Below are 16,684 nucleotides of genomic sequence, written 5' to 3'. Positions count from 1 at the left end.
ATTTCTAAATGTCTGCATTTTCGTGATGCAAAAATGAATTGAAGTTATTGCAAAGGCTACGAGGCTGTTTCTTGGTCCAAGAACCTTCTAGAGCCACATAACTCACCATGCACTATCGACGTGAGCTCTAGAACAGGTTTCTAAAGTTTCAGAACTCTAGGTCTGACGGTTCTTAAAAAGTTTGAACAAAATTAACTATTGCAGGTGCTGTCTGTCTCTACGCACCCCAATGTGTCCCTCCTTCCAAGCTGTGTGTGTGTGTGATTTAGTTTTTCTTGGAAATTTAATGGGAGACATGACTGATTTACAGTTCATGAGGGTTGCCTAATCGCACATGTGAAGTTTTGGAAAGATCTGACGTTTTTAACCCTTCGAAACAGCCCCTGTGACACTAAATATGCACTTCCGGTTGGCACAGGAAGCTAAACGTAAAGAAATATCCTCATTGGGGTATGCTTTTACAGAATCCTGAGTTTTAAGTCTTTACGTTAAGAACTGACCGATTTACACAGGGTTGAATGCACTATTTATCACAAACTGCTGGCTGGGTATGGAAAAACACTTTTAGGGTGATTTTAACCACTTCCGGTTGATCCAGGAAGCTTAGAATCAACACAGGTAGACCTCATAGTGGCCTGATGGATTGTCATCAAAGACCGGTTCATACGGCATTCATAACCCACATAGGCTTCAGGTTGAATTTAGGGGTGCAGGCAATGTATTCCTATGGGGAGAGAAGTCATTGAAAACGGTTTAATGTAAACACCTTTTAACTGTTAAGGGTTAGTGCCACATGGTCAAGGTTAGACTTGCACAGATCGGAGGACCTCAGGAACGTTCCTGAGGTCAAAATGTGCTTCTCACCCTAAAGGTTCTCCCACTGTCACCCAAAAGCAAATGAAAATTAGTGCCAGGCTTCATTATGGGCCTACTTTTTCTCATGGTCGCTGCGCTTAGACCGAGCGAGCTACGGTCAAGCCGGGCATCTCGTTGAACTCGGCACGGCCTTGAGAATATGGAAATGCCATTGTAGTCTCTGTCTTTGAGCACCGCACTTTTTCACTCCATCCTTGCTGTGTGTGTGTGTGTGTGTGTGTGTGTGTGTGAGAGAGCTTTGCTTTGACATCTGTTGGGAGAAATGACTGACTTACAGTTCATGAGGGTTGCCTAATCACACATATGAAGTTTTGAAAAGATCTGACCTTTTAACCCTTCGAAACAGCACCTCTGACACACTTTTAAGGCACTTCCGGTTTACACAGGAAGCTGAAAGTTAACACATATCCTCCTTGGGGTAGGCAATTATAGAATTTAGAGTTTTAAGTCAACGTATTTTCAGTTTAGGAGATAAGGCCACGTCGTGATTCGTGATGTTTTGTACATTTGCAATATGATTCCATTCGCCCTCTTGTGGGATTCACCGGGACAATGGAAAAATGACCAAAATTTGATTATTTTATCAAACGGAAACCGAATGTCCGAGAGAGTTTGTTGGATGACTTCCTGGAAGATCCGCCCCTGCCGCACGGCCCTACGCCGTCCGCGAATTTTAGAAACGTTTTCGGACATCTAGTAAGGGACCATACATTTGCAATGTGGACTTTCTCACTAACCATATGAAAAATGTCAAAATGTTCCCTTAGGTATGGGGGTGATAAGTTTTAGATTTTTTTTTTTTCGTTTTTCAAAATTTTACTTTTTGATGTTGACTTGTTACATTTGAAATATGAAAAATCACGATAGAGCGCACTCGCCATCTGTTGGATTTTGAAGTGTTACACTTGGCATTTGCCATATGGCATTTGCAATCAACTTTGAACGAAACGACACCGAATTGAGTGGTATTGGACACCGTGTATATGGTTTGTCCAGTGCCAATGACTTCCCATTCATTTTTGTACATTTCAGGGGGGTGTTACCTTACAATGTTTAATAATCCAAAGGGGTAATCAAGAGAATGGTTGTGGACAGGCAAAAGGTCAAAACCAGATCAGAGTCCAGGAGGTACAGAGTGGCAGACGGGCTCGTGGTCAAGTCCGTTAGAATGGCCGGTACTCGGGTAAAGAGTACAGAAACAGGCAAGGGTCAAAACCAGGAGCACTAGAAAAAGGAGAATAGCAAAAAGGAGTACGGTAAAAACAATCTGGTTGATTTGACTAAATATACAAGATGAACTGGCACAGAGAGACAGGAAACACAGGGATAAATACACTGGGGAAAATAAGCAACACCTGGAGGGGGTGGAGACAATAAGGAGGACAGGTGAAACAGATCAGGGCATGACAGGTTTGCCCCATTAGGCCAGAGAGCTGCGAGTGTAATCTGATGTCTCTGTATATTTGTCTTAAGGACGGAGTGAGTAGGCTCATCTGTAAAAGAGACCCCTCAGTATGACTTCCCTGTCAAAAATAAAGGTTAAATAAAAATAAATAAAAATGGGCAATCAAAAAGCTGCCCATGCCAAGGTGTGAAGGAGAGTCCCCATTGGCCAGGCACACTGGTCTTTACGAGAGGTTTATTAAATAGCCCTCAGGTAAGGGGCCCAGGCGTATGGGTTACCATTTGTTTCCTGCTGGCCTCTCTAGGGTCTCTGAAAAATCCCACTTAAAGAATGTACAGCAAAAAACATAAGACATGGAAGCCCCCTGTAGATTGGTACACTAAGTGCATGTTACAGAACAAAGGAATGGTAGCTGAGGGCCCAGCAATGGTTTAAAAGCACATGGGCTGAGAGGACATGCTGTGAGAGAGTAGTTGAGGTTGCTGTCCATACATATGACGTGGTCCTGTGTAACTGGATGAGAGATACAGTATGTTGTTTGGCTCCTGCAGTGGAGTGTGACAGATTGCTGTCTGGTTAGGCTGGGGGAATTACAGGGAGAAAATATGAGTAATTTGCAAGAGGCCATGCCCACTGGTGTTGCATACACACACACACACACACACACACACACACACACACACACACACACACACACACACACACTTAAATTAGGTGGTAGACATGCACACACACACACGTTCAGTGTTTCCTGGCTGAGGGTAGGTCAAGCCTAGTAGGGGAAACTGTGACATGTCAGAGACGCCTTTGATAATAAGCACAACAGAACCCCAGCCAACAGCAACACTGCCATTGTGGACACATGGGCCACTGCTGGGCCTGGGTCAACTAATGAAATAATAATAATAATAATAATAATAATAATAAATTACATTAGTGAAGCACTTTTCATTACACAGAATAATTTCAAAGTGCATAAAATAAAACCAAATAGAAAAAAAATACACACAGCTAGACAAGTGGCTCCCCAAGGAATCAGGTCCTGTGACATGAACAACATGGCCAACACAAGACACTGAAACCTTCAAAACCGTCCAATAACCCCAAATATATCCATCACAGAAATGGCTTGAAGGTTTTGTAACAGTGCACATATAACATCATACGTTCAATATTAGTTTTGAGCAGTCAAAATGCAGCCAGGCCCAGACACGTGGCTGGGAACACACAACGGGCAAGAGTGGACACAATGTTTTGGTTGGCAGCACCTAGATCACCTAGACAAAACTCAAGATCACCTTTACTCCACACACAGAAAAAAGCTCTCCCTCCATTTGGCGAATCTGACCAGAGCTTTATCCTGCTGCCAAGCTAAAACTCAAACAGGAAATACCAGTGACACGCTCAATACGGCGTATCAGGTATGAAGGTAAGACCCCGATGCAGACAACGTTGAATTAACAATTGTTTAATAATCCAACAGGGGCAGGAAAATAGACAGGTCAAGGCAGACAGGGGTCAGTAAACCAGAGGAGGAAATGGTACCGGATGGCAGGCAGGCTCAGGGTCACGATAGGCAGAGGTCAATAATCCAGAGGTGTGGCAAAGGTACAGGTCGGCAGGCAGGCTCAGGGTCAGGGGCAGGCAGAATAGTCAGGCAGGCGGGCTCAGAGTCAGGACAGGCAAGGGTCAAAACCAGGAGGGCAAGAAAAAAAGACTGGGAAAAGCAGGAGCAGGGAAACAAAAACACTGGTTGACTTGACAAACAAGATGAACTGGCAACAGACCAACAGAGAACACAGGTATAAATACACAGGGGATAATGGGGAAGATGGGCGACACATGGAGGAAGGTGGAGACAATCACAAAGACAGGTTAAACAGATCAGGGTGTGACAGGGTGCTAAACTACAGGACTGTTTCTCTAGCACAGACTGGAATAGGTTCTGGGATTCATCCGAGGAGGTCACATCAGTCACGGGCTTCATTACAGTAATAAGCGATATCGATGACGATGTCCCCGCAGTGACCGTACGTATATGTATATCCCATATGAATGTACGTACGTATCCCAACCAGGAGCCATGGATTACAGACAACATTCACACTGAGCTAAAGGCTAGAGCTGCCACTTTCAAGGAGCGGGACATTAATCCAGACTTATAAGACCTCCGACGAGCCATCAAACAAGCAATGTCAATACAGTACTAAGATCGAATCCTACTACGCCGTTTCAGATTACAAAAGGAAACGCAGCCATGAGCTGCCCAGCCCACCAGACAATCTAAATGCCTTCTATGCTTGCTTTGAGGAAAGTAGCACTGAACCTTATGAGAGCACCAGCTGTTCCGCTCTCAGAAGAGAATATGAGTTAACCTGTAAAGGTCTAACATTTACAAGGCCGCAGGGTCAGACGGATTACAAGGACGTGTACTCAGAGCATGCACTGATCAGCTGGCAAGTGTCTTCACTGACATTTTCAACCTCTCCCTGACCCATTCTGTAATATCTACATATTTCAATCAGACCATTATAGCCGAAGAACGTCAAGGTAACCTGTCTAAATTACTATGATTGTAGCACTCACATCTGTAGCCATGAAATGCTTTGAAAGGCTAGTCATGGCTCACATCAACACCATCATCCCAGACACCCTGGATCCACTACAATTCGCAGACCGCCCCAAAAGATCCGCACAATCTCTAATGCACTAAAGATGCACGATTGAGAGCATCTTGACTGGCTGCGTCACTACCTGGTATGGAAACTGCTCGGCATCCGATTGCAAGGCGCGACAGACGGTAATGCGTATGGTCCGGAACATCACTGGGGCCAAGCTCCCTGCCATCCAGGACCTCTATACCAGGTGGTGTCAGAGGAAGGCCCTAAAAATCTTCAAAGACTCCAGCCACCCAAGTCATGAAATGCTCTCTCTGCTACAGCACGGCAAGCAATACCGATGCACCAAGTCTGGACACCAACGGGACCCTGAACAGCTTCTACCCCCAAGCCATAAGACTGCTAAATAGTTAGTTAAATAGTTAACCAAATAGCTACCCGGACCATCTGTACCGACCCTTTTTGCAAAACCTTTTTTGACTCATCACCTACGCTGCTGCCACTGTTTATTATCTATCCTATTCCTAGTCACTTTATTCCTAGTTATACTGTATGTACATACAGTATCTACCTCAATTACCTCTTACCACTGCACATCAACTCTGTACTGGTACCCCTTGTACCCACAAGTTGTTTATGAAGCATGTGATGATTTCAATCACATTTTAATTTGACCTCCCAGGGAATATTTGTGCGAAGTTGAGAGATCGAAAATCTGCGCTCCCTGTCCTTCCCAACCGCTCCACTTCCTTTCCAACAGTACTGTTAAAAACCACTCATCTCTCACAGGAAAAAAAACTGCAGTCCCTCCATTCATTAAAATTACCATTTGACCAGCCCCATTCTACCGTATATTAGCCATGTTCCCTCAAATTCTTTCCGGCACAGAGAAAATTTCAGGTCTGCTGAGCGCAAAATTGAATGTTGTGAGAATTCTGTGCATCTTCCAGCAGGTGTTTACTGTGAACACTTACAGTTTTAACAGTGACCTGACAGTTTTAACAGTGATATGGAAATAGCTGTTCTATCATTCAGCCTAAAGTTGTAGCCAATGTGTGGTGTTCAATGTAGGCCTACATTCCATGATGCTTTAAAAAAGACACGGCTTGACATTAACCTGCTTATCCACTTGTCTTATTGAAGTCTGTCTCAAAATACAACACTGCCCCTTTAAAAAAAAAAAAACCTTTACATGACTCTTTCATGGATGTCTAGAAATGTACATATTTTGTGCTCAATCACTCCCCTATTGCTGGTCACAACTGGACTAATAACTCACTAAATATCAAAGGATATGGACAGAGGGATAGGGGCGCTAGTGAGCACCACATGGAGTAGATGCTTTTCAAACTACCTCATCCTCACCCTTGCTTAAATTTGACTTAAATTCTACTTTTGCCCTGCCAAACTGATACAATGAACAACTCTATGAGAAACACGGCCAACACGGGAAACTAATTAATCCAAAAACAACTGGCAAGAAAGATGGCAAAGTCCCCACCACAGCACAAGATGAGGATGGCGATGCTTGTGTTAGCCTGGCTGTAATGGTTAGCATGGCTAACCCTGACTCGGAGTCTTCACCGATTATTATATTATCAGCTATCAAGAAAATGGAAGAGGACATGAACGCTCGATTTAATCATCTCGACTCATCCTTACAATCAGTGCAAACCTCCTCAGCTGACCATACAACCCGCATTGTTGACCTGAAAGGAAACGCAGGTGACCACGAGACACACATCACCACCCTCGAGGGACAGTATGAAGAGTTACTAACAGCAAAGAAAGCTATAAAACTCAAGATAATTGACCTCGAGGGATGATCAAGGCGTTCGAATATCAAAATCACAGGCTTGGAAGAAAAAATTAAGAAGGGCAGACCAACACAGTTCATGGCAGAACTCATACCAAAACTGTTAGGGATTGACAATTTCCCCCAAGGCCTAACAGTGGACCAAGCTCACCGCATCTTCGCTACGCACCCTGTGTCATGACTGCCAAAATACACCACGACCGAGAAGGAAACGATTCTGTGCTTGTCCCGCCAGCAATTCCCCCTGTCCTTCAACGGGGCTCAGATTAACATATACCCAAACTACACTGCTCAGGTAACCAAGCAGCATCAGGCCTCCTCTTCCCTGTTCGGCTGACTCTTACCCATGGTATGGTATAGAAGGTGTTCGAAAGGTGGCCGAGTCATTATAGCCACCGACGCCTAGGACCGATAGGGTTGTCCCAAGTAGCAGTTCATCATGATAGGTAGTTCCGATTGTCCTGCCATTTTTAGATAAGACAGCGTGGTCATAGTCCTACAGGCGGGTAAGACTGCATCTGACCGGTTTCCCTGTTTCAGTAGGGACATATTGACTACATTGTTTGGCTCAATTCAGTTAGGTGGGGGCCCAGTCAGACCACCTGAAGGTATGTTAATTTATTTTTTATTAGAAATTGGTTGGTTAGCTTATGTCTCCCTGTAGTGTCCAGCAGTTCCACAATGTTTATGGGGGAATTTATATTCCACTTCCTTTGGGGAAGTGGACAGGGGAGGGAGGTGGAGAATGTTTTGTGTTTTTCATTTGTTCGTTGCTCTTTACGTGTTGCGCCAGCCCTACTGCTACAATTTGAATATATTTGAGGACCAAATAATTATTTATTATGGCTACTGGTAACTATTACATTGCCACGGTGTGGCGACATTACCCTTCTTTCGTGGAATGTACAGGGTTTGAGAACAAGTTAGGGTTAGGGTTAGTTATTATGTTTCTACAAGAAACTCAAAGCATACTGAGCAAAGGAGATTAAAATGTAGTTGGGTATCACAGATTTATCAATCAACTTTTTCATCCAAGGCTAGAGCTGTAGCCATATAAGTTTTTAAACTGTCCCATTCAAACATATTTCAACTATAAACGACCCCAATGACCACTTTATTATAGTAATAGGCCATATTCTATCACGACATGTAACATACATGTAACATTTTTATATCTTTATGCACCGAATGTCGATGACCCAGGGTTCTTTCGGAATGTTAATCTCTCACCAGATTTATAAACCACACATTTAACTACAGGCAGAGATTATATGGAAAGGCTTCCTACTCGTCCTACCACTTCACTGAATTCCACTGGTGTCTTGAATAATTTAATTGGAACAATGAACCTTGTCAATATTTGAAGATTACAACACCCTACAGATAAGGATTATTCTTTCTTCTCTAATTTTTAACAGACATCTACCGTCACCTCTACCAAGTACCATAATATAATAATGTCTGATCACAGTCCCGTTTTATTTCAAATGGATTTTGGCAGGACAAAGCCTCAATTCAGCTGGCAATTTAATCCAACATTTCTGAATGATGCACAATTTCACCAACTAACAGCCAATTTAATTACAGACTATATGTCCCAGAATGATACTGCTGATGTATCCGAGGCATTTAAGGCTGTTGTGCGTGGGCATATATCATCATATGAGGATAATTGTAGGCAGACAAGATTAGAAATCCATGGTCAGCTCCCGGTACTTGAGAGAGATTATATGGATTCACCCTTGTCTTTCAAGTTGAATGACATAATAAAACTAAATATGAACACAATACTATTCTCTTTAAACAAGTAAACACAATGGTATTAAAGATTAAACAAAAACGCTTTGAGATTGTGACAAACTGGTTAAACTACTGGTGTACCAGCTGAGAGGTATTTAGGCCAATAGAGCTATTCATATAATTAAATCTATCACAGGAGCTTTTACTATGGACCCAAAAGAAATTAACACGTTTCATGAAGTCAAGACCTCTACACTTCAAAGACCACTGCATATACTGCAAAAATGTCTGATTTCCTCTGTTCCCTTTCCCTGCCTAAATTATGTGGCGCTGCTCAAAGGGAGCTAAGTGCAGAGAACTTTAGAAGAGGTTGTCTCTGCAGTACGTTCCTTCCCTAAAGGTAAAGCGGCTGGCCCTGATGGCTTTGGTATAGAGTTTAACAAAGCTTATTCAGAAAAGGTTACACTTCTTATGTTGAGGATGATTAAGCACTCTATTGAAACTCACAGTTCCCGGAGTCTTTATACTCAGCCAAAATCTCCCTAATATTAAAGATAAATATTAAACAGATCCATCTTCATATTGCCCTATTGCCCTCCTCGGATGCGACCTTAAGGTGTTTACTAAAATACTCTAACAGATTAAATAAATGCATTGACACTTTCATCATGACCGAACTGGTTTTAACGCAGACAGATTCTCATTTTCCAATGTTAGGCGATTGATGAATATCATGTATTCTAAACATGACAAAGATTCTAAAGTTGCAATTCTTGCACTTGACGCTCAAAAAGCATTTTGACCAAGTAAAATGGAACTACATTCTGACAGTAATAAATAAGTTTGGTCTGGGCGAGAGTTTTGTCTCTTGGGTTGAAATACTATATGCGTGCCCGATGGCTTCAGTTCTCACTAATTACAATAAATCTCCTCCGATTTCAATGTTCCTGCTGCAGGAGTGCCCCTTGTGTCCGTTGCTATTCACCATTGCAATGGAACCCCTAGCTATGATGCCATTACTCCGCTAAACATGGGCAAGGTTGAACACTGCATCTCGCTCTATGCGGATGACATCATCTTGTTCGTCTCATGCCTCGAAGAGTCACTTCCACAGCTGTTGGAGCTCATTGAATCATTTGGAGATCTCTGTACACCATAAACTGGGATAAAAGTGAATGAACGCCTCTTAAAAGGTGACTTAAACCCAGAGTTCCTTAAACATATACCTTCTAAAATCACAGGAGACTAAATTAAATATTTAGGTGTTGTCATCTCCAAGGACCATGAACTGATTTATAAATTGAACTACCTCGACATAAGAGAAACTTAAGAAACTGGTACCATTAATGCGATGACGATTATTTTATCAAATCAATTAACTATGTTTAATTATTATGATGATTAAATTACTCATGTAACAATTAACTCATTAGCATTCTTGGGGCACCATGGAAAATGTTTGTTTAATGACTTATCGTTTCCCGAATTAACTCTAAAGATATAAATATATCGTTATCATCTTAGTCATGCATTACTTATGATTTACCTCATCAGTCTTATTCCACACGTCGTAATATCCTATGAATGTGCAGGAACCCTAGTCTCAATGATGGATCAGCTATACACAAATTGGCTAAATTATTTATTTACTAACTAAATAAATCACACAGAATTAAATAAAAACACACACACACACACACACAGGATAGAATATACATTGGTTACTAACATGATGCAAAGAAAAGTCCCTAGTGGACTAACCCGATATGACAGCTTGTTACACAATGAAATGGGGGAGAAAGAGTGCAAAAAGAAAAAGGAATTCAACTGTTGTACATAGTTGATTAATACGCTCATCGTCAATATGGTTATTTAGCACCCTATCAACTGCTAATTCGGATTTAGAAATACAACACATACGGTTGAAGTCGGAAGTTTACATACACCTTAACCAAATACATTTAAAAACTCAGTTTTTCACCATTCCTGACATTTAATCCTAGTAAAAATTCCCTGTGTTGGGTCAGTTAGGAACATCACTTTATTTTAAGAATGTGAAATGTCAGAATAATAGTAGAGTGATTTCAGCTTTTATTTCTTTCATCACATTCCCAGTGGGTCAGAAGTTTACATACACTCAATTAGTATTTGGTAGCATTGCCTTTAAATTGTTTAACATGGGGCTAACTTTTTGGGTAGCCTTCCCACAATAAATTGGGTGAATTTTGGCCCATTCCTCCTGACAGAGCTGGTGTAACTGAGTCAGGTTTGTAGGCCTCCTTGCTCACACATGCTTTTTCAGTTCTGCCCACAAATGTTCAATGGGATTGAGGTCAGGGCTTTGTGATGGCCACTCCAATACCGTGAATTTGTTGTCCTTAAGCCATTTTGCTATAATTTTGGAAGTATTTTGGCAAATCTCTTCAAGATTAGGAGCATTTGTCACAAATTAAGGGGGAAACTGTCACCAAAATAACCACATAATGAGAGTTGTTTCAAACAGGACTGTACCTGTGTGTTTGTTTCTCCGTCCTAATCCACCCAGGCCGCAGGCAAGGTCAAGGATAGCAGGGTTTGGTACACAAATCGGGTTCTCGGTAGGTCCAGGTCCAAATGCCAACAGGTAAGTCCAAACAGTCCAGCTCATATACAGTTAATCCAATATATATTGTCTCTTTCTCTATGGTTCACAGATCCTTCCAGCCCCTTCTCTCTCGCTTCCTGGTTTGTCTTGACCCTTTATCTGTGGGTCGGCCCCACCTTCTGAGGGTTCCCCTTGCTTCTGGGAATTGTAGTTTTGGCAGTCAGCCATTTTGTGATCTGTAGCTCTGATCGGGAAGGCCATTTTAGTGATAGGGCAGAGCCCGTTCATTAGTTCTGCTCTCACATATCTGCCATTTATCATTCGACCCCCTTCTTTGCCACACATCTCCCCCCTAGATCCGACCCCCTAGGTTGGGCTCCCGCAGCAAAGCATGCGTGCATGCGGGATAACCCATCCACATTTCCGATTTCTTTCCCCGCTCTGTGTTTTAAGTCAAAGTGAAACGGTTGGAGGCTCAAAAACCACCGCATCACCCGAGCGTTCTTTTCTTTAGCCCTATGCATCCAAGTGAGTGGGGCATGGACACTGATGAGGGTGAAGTGGCACCCCAGCAGGTAGTATTTCAGGCTTTCTAGAGCCCATTTTACTGCCAGCGCCTCTTTCTCAATGACTGAGTAGTTGGTCTCCCGTGGTTCCAGCTTCCTGCATAAAAACAGGATGGGGTGTTCTACCCCTTCTACCTCTTGGGACAGCACTGCTCCCAAGCCGACCTCTGAGGCATCCGTCTGAACCACAAACTCTCTCTCAAAGTCTGGTACCACCAGCACTGGATTACAGCAGAGAGCCTCCTGTAATGTCCTAAATGCTTTGGTGGCCCTTTCATGCCATTTAACCATTTTGGCCCTCTGGCTCTAGTCATGTCTGAGTGGGGTGGCCACTGTGGCATAACTTGGGCTGAACTTTCTGTAGTAACCGGTCAGCCCAGGAAGGCTCAAACCTGCTTCTTATTTACTTTTTTTTGACATTCTCTAATTGCCTCCACCTTCTTAATTTGGGGTTTGATTAACCCTCTTCCCACTGTGGGTTCTGCCACAATTTACAAAGGTCCACCATAAGGCGGGACATAAAGGGGGTCTCCTGGTCAGTAAGGATCTCCTTTGGAACCCCTACCCTGGTGAAGGAGCACATATTCCTTGGTGACATTTTTGGAAGCCATTGTCCGGAGTGGAATGGCTTCTGAGTAGCGAGTGGCATAGTCTAGAATGACCAGAATGTTTTGGTGCCCTCTGGCGGATTTGGGTAGTGGGCCCACTATATCCATCACTATCCTCTCAAATGGCATTTTGATTATGGGGAGTGGCAATAATGGGCTTCTAACAGCTGGTCGGGGAGCTGTTAACCGGCACTCTCCACAATGCCGAGCCACTTCAGCCTTATTTCCTGGACAGTAAAACCTCCTTACAATCCGGTCTCGGGTTTTATCGATACCAAGGTGTCCACCCAGAATGTGCCCATGAGCTAGATGCAGTACTGTCCTCCGGTACCGGGTGGGGACCAACAACTGTTCCACCACATCAACCCCTATTTTTGAGACTCTGTACACCAAACCCTTTTTCATGATGAAGTGGGGAAAATTATTAGGCATCATCCAAACCATTTATGGGAGTACCATCTACGACCTGCACATCTGCTCTGGCTTGCTGCAGGGTTGGATCCTGGTTTTGGGCCGTCCTGAAATTAGTCAGGGACCCTACCAGGTCTGCGCTGGTTCTAGATAGTCGTCAAAGTTAGGAAAGTATCTACCCAGTATTACATCATATGACATCTTTGGGACCTCATAATCCAGCAGACCGTCCTCGGTTTGTATGCTAACTAAGGCTGTGGGGTAAAGACGGGTATCCCCATGAATGCACGTAACACTGATATCCTGACTTGTATACAGTTTATGAGTCGGCACTAGGTTTGCAACAACAGGGTTAGCATACTACCGGAATCCAGCAGTGCTTCAACCTCTTTTCCTTCAACCTTTACCCTGCACATATATTTGTTTCTTGATCTTTCAAGTACAGTGATTACCACAGGGCATACATACCATATATCAGCTTCTTCTTTTTCACAGAGCGGATGAACGGGTCTCTGGTTGCAACCATTTTTCACATTGCATTGGCTCTACTTTAACTTCTCTGGGATTATTGGGATGCTAGCGTCCCACCTTGACAACAGCCAGTGAAATTGCAGGGCGCCAAATTCAAACAGAAATCTCATCATTAAAATTCCTCAAACATACAAGTATTATACACCATTTTAAAAGATACTTATTTTATCATTTTTTTGTGTGAATTTTACCCCTTTTTCTCCCCAATTTCGTGGTATCCAATTGTTTTAGTAGCTACTATCTTGTCTCATCGCTACAACTCCCGTACGGGCTCGGGAGAGACGAAGGTTGAAAGTCATGCGTCCTCCGATACACAACCCAACCAAGCCGCACTGCTTCTTAACACAGCGCCATCCAACCCGGAAGCCAACCGCACCAATGTGTCGGAGGAAACACTGTGCACTTGAGATAGGGGGCAGCATTGGTAAGTTTGGAGAGAATAAGACCACTCAGAGTAAGTGGCTCATAAACAACTCATAGCTTTCAGCTGAGCCACTTACTCTGAGTGGTCTTATTCTCTCCAAACTTCCCAATGCTGCCCCCTATCTCAATGAAGTTAATAGGGCAGTAGGCTGCAATACGTCCCGGTCGATTACAATTGTAACAGATAATAGGGTTTCGGGGGGAAATCCCCTCAACCCCCTGTCCCGGTTCCCGGCATTTTCCATAGTGTCACGGCCCAACGCTGCTCACTCCCCACTCCAAATGTTGGGACAGTCTTACCCTGTCCATTCGTTCGCCCAGGTCTGGGGAATGGGAATATTTCATCCTGTGCCTGCTCAGCTGTCCCTGCCATACAATACCATTCAACCAGACCCACAATATGGTCTGCAGAACGTACCTCGTTCTGGCCAACACATTGTCGAACATCTTGGGTAGACCTCGCTGAAACTGGTCAAGTACGATGGTCTCAACGATCTCGGGGGATGAACGGGTCTCCCGTCGCAACCGTTTCCAGGTTGTCCAGGTCGGTAGGACCACTGGTGGAAGCAATGTGCCCTCATTGTATTGGTCACTCCCAGTTTAGTCAGAATCTCTCCCTTTAGTTTATCGTAATCCTGTGCATCTTTCAACTCCAGGTCGAAATATGCTTTTTGAGCATCCGCTGCCAAGTATGGTGCCAGAACCCCTGCCCATTCTTCTTTCGGCCACTTCTCCCTCTCTGCCGTCCTTTCCAAGGTGGTGAGACATGCTTCCACATCATCCTGCTGTCATTTTTTGAAGAAAATGATTGGCTCGCCTCTGGGTATTTGCAGCTGGTAATAGAGCCCCAATTTGGTCCACTAGCTCCTTTAGGCCTTCTCTTAACTTCTTATGGGCAGGTGGGACAGTAGAGTTCCACCTGGCCAACATCCGGTGAAATTGTAGGGCAAGATTCAAACTACAGTATTATAAAAATGTAACTTTCATGATATCACAAGTGTAATACATCAAAATAAAGCTTAACTTCTTGTTAATCCAGCCGCTGTGTCAGATTTCAAAAAGGCTTTACGGTGAAAGCAAACCATGCGATTATCTGAGGACAACGCACCGCATACAAAAACATGAAAAACATATTTCAACCAGGCAGGTGCGACACAAAAGTCAGAAATAGCTATATAAAAAATACCTTACCTATGATGATCTTCTTCTGTTGGCACTCCAGAAGGTTCCAGTTATATCACAAATGGTCCTTTTGTTCGATAATGTCCTTCTTTATATCCATAAAAAACTCAGTTTAGCTGGCGCGCTTCACTCCATAATCCACCCAGTTTCCCTCCATCAAAATGCATACAAAATTAATGCCAAACGTTACTAATAAACTTTTCCAAACACGTCAAACAATGTTTATAATCAAACCTTAGGTACCCTAATATGTAAATAAACGATCATTATTGTCTTTGCCGGAGAAAAATACCAAAGAACGCGCTCTCTTCCAAGCGCTTGGAAACACTACAGCCAAAATGGGAGCCACCTAGAAAAATGTCAATTTTTGGCTAATTTTTCCAAAACCCAGCCTGAAACTCTTGCTAAAGACTTGACATCTAGTGGAAGCCCTAGGAACTGCAATCTGGGAGGACTTGGCATTATAATAAAAGTGATAGCCATTGAATTTCTTTTTTTGTTGGTTGGTTTGTCCTCGGGGTTTCGCCTGCCATATCAGTTCTGTTATACTCACAGACATAATTCTAACAGTTTTAGAAACTTTGGAGTGTTGTCTATCCACATCTTATGCATATCCTAGCTTCTGGGCCTGAGTAACTGGCAGTTTACTTTGGGCATGCTTTTCATCCGGGTGTCAAAATACTGCCCCCAACCCAAGAGAGGTTAATCAGAACAATAGTTTTCAGCTGTGCTAACAATTTCAAAAGGGTTTTCTAATGACCAATTAGCCTTTTAATGGTGGGTCTCAATGTGTCAGAGTAAATGTACAATTATTTCATGAATTACTGGAATTGATTTGGCCAAGTGCGCTCTCTGCTTAGCAGCGGTCTGCTCAGTTTGGCAGCTGTGTGAGTGTGAGAGGGAGATGCCATGTGCTTCGCGGTTTACCATCTTTTTTCTGCAGTTTTCTTGAAGATTACTTCGCGACACACATGATACAGTGCTGTCGTTCAGCAGCAGATGATGCGCTGTCTGCCAATGACTTGTTTACCATCTTTTTGGATTCTGCAGTTTTCTTGAAGATATAGGAGTGATGAGTTTCTCTTTCATAGAAACTTAAAACGACCCACAATGTGTTTTGTGCAAGTGATACAGTGACCAAACATCCACAGCATGATGGTAAACCCTGGGAGTTCAGAACAGGGCAGATGATGCGCTGGAAAAGTCTGCCAATGACTTGTCATTCTACTTAACTCTCATAGTAGTAGATGTGAGTTTGTCTTTCAAACATTCTCCTGTCCTTGTACACATGATCTGTCCTTGTACACATAAGCCTAATAGCTATCATTCGCCAATGCAAGCTAGCTACTGATAGTAGGGTTGCACTAACAGTACAAATTAAAATGAAAAATTCAGGCCTACTGCACATCTTACTGGAGAAATTATTGTTGAAAACTGGTCTAGGTTGGAACTGTTGCTGTTAAAATACAATATTCATTTTGATTCTAAACTGGAATAAACTGATTGAAGCAAGAAACCTTTTGAGGCAAACGCACACACAGTTCTGGGATGTTCATCTACAGCAGGAAGCGGTCTCCTGCCTGGCTGAGAAAGCAGCAGATGTTCTGGTCCAATTTAGCACCACATACCTATGCGAGTCAGGGTTCTCAACTCTGACATACTAAAAAACAAGTACAGAAACAGTTAAGGCTGTGCATCAAATCAAATTTTATTTGTCACATACACATGGTTAGCAGATGTTAATGCGAGTGTAGCAAAAAGCATGTGCTTCTAATTCTGACAATGCAGTAATATACAACGAGTAATCTTACCTAACAACTACCTTAAACACACACAAGTGTAAAGGAATGAATAATATGTACATAAAAAAATATATGAACTATTGATGGTATAGAATGGCATAGGCAAGATGCAGTAGATGGTA

Source organism: Oncorhynchus tshawytscha, linkage group LG07, assembly GCF_018296145.1.
Source record: "Oncorhynchus tshawytscha isolate Ot180627B linkage group LG07, Otsh_v2.0, whole genome shotgun sequence".
NCBI classification, from domain to species: Eukaryota; Metazoa; Chordata; class Actinopteri; order Salmoniformes; family Salmonidae; genus Oncorhynchus; species Oncorhynchus tshawytscha.
Note: the sequence above shows the minus strand (reverse complement) of the source record.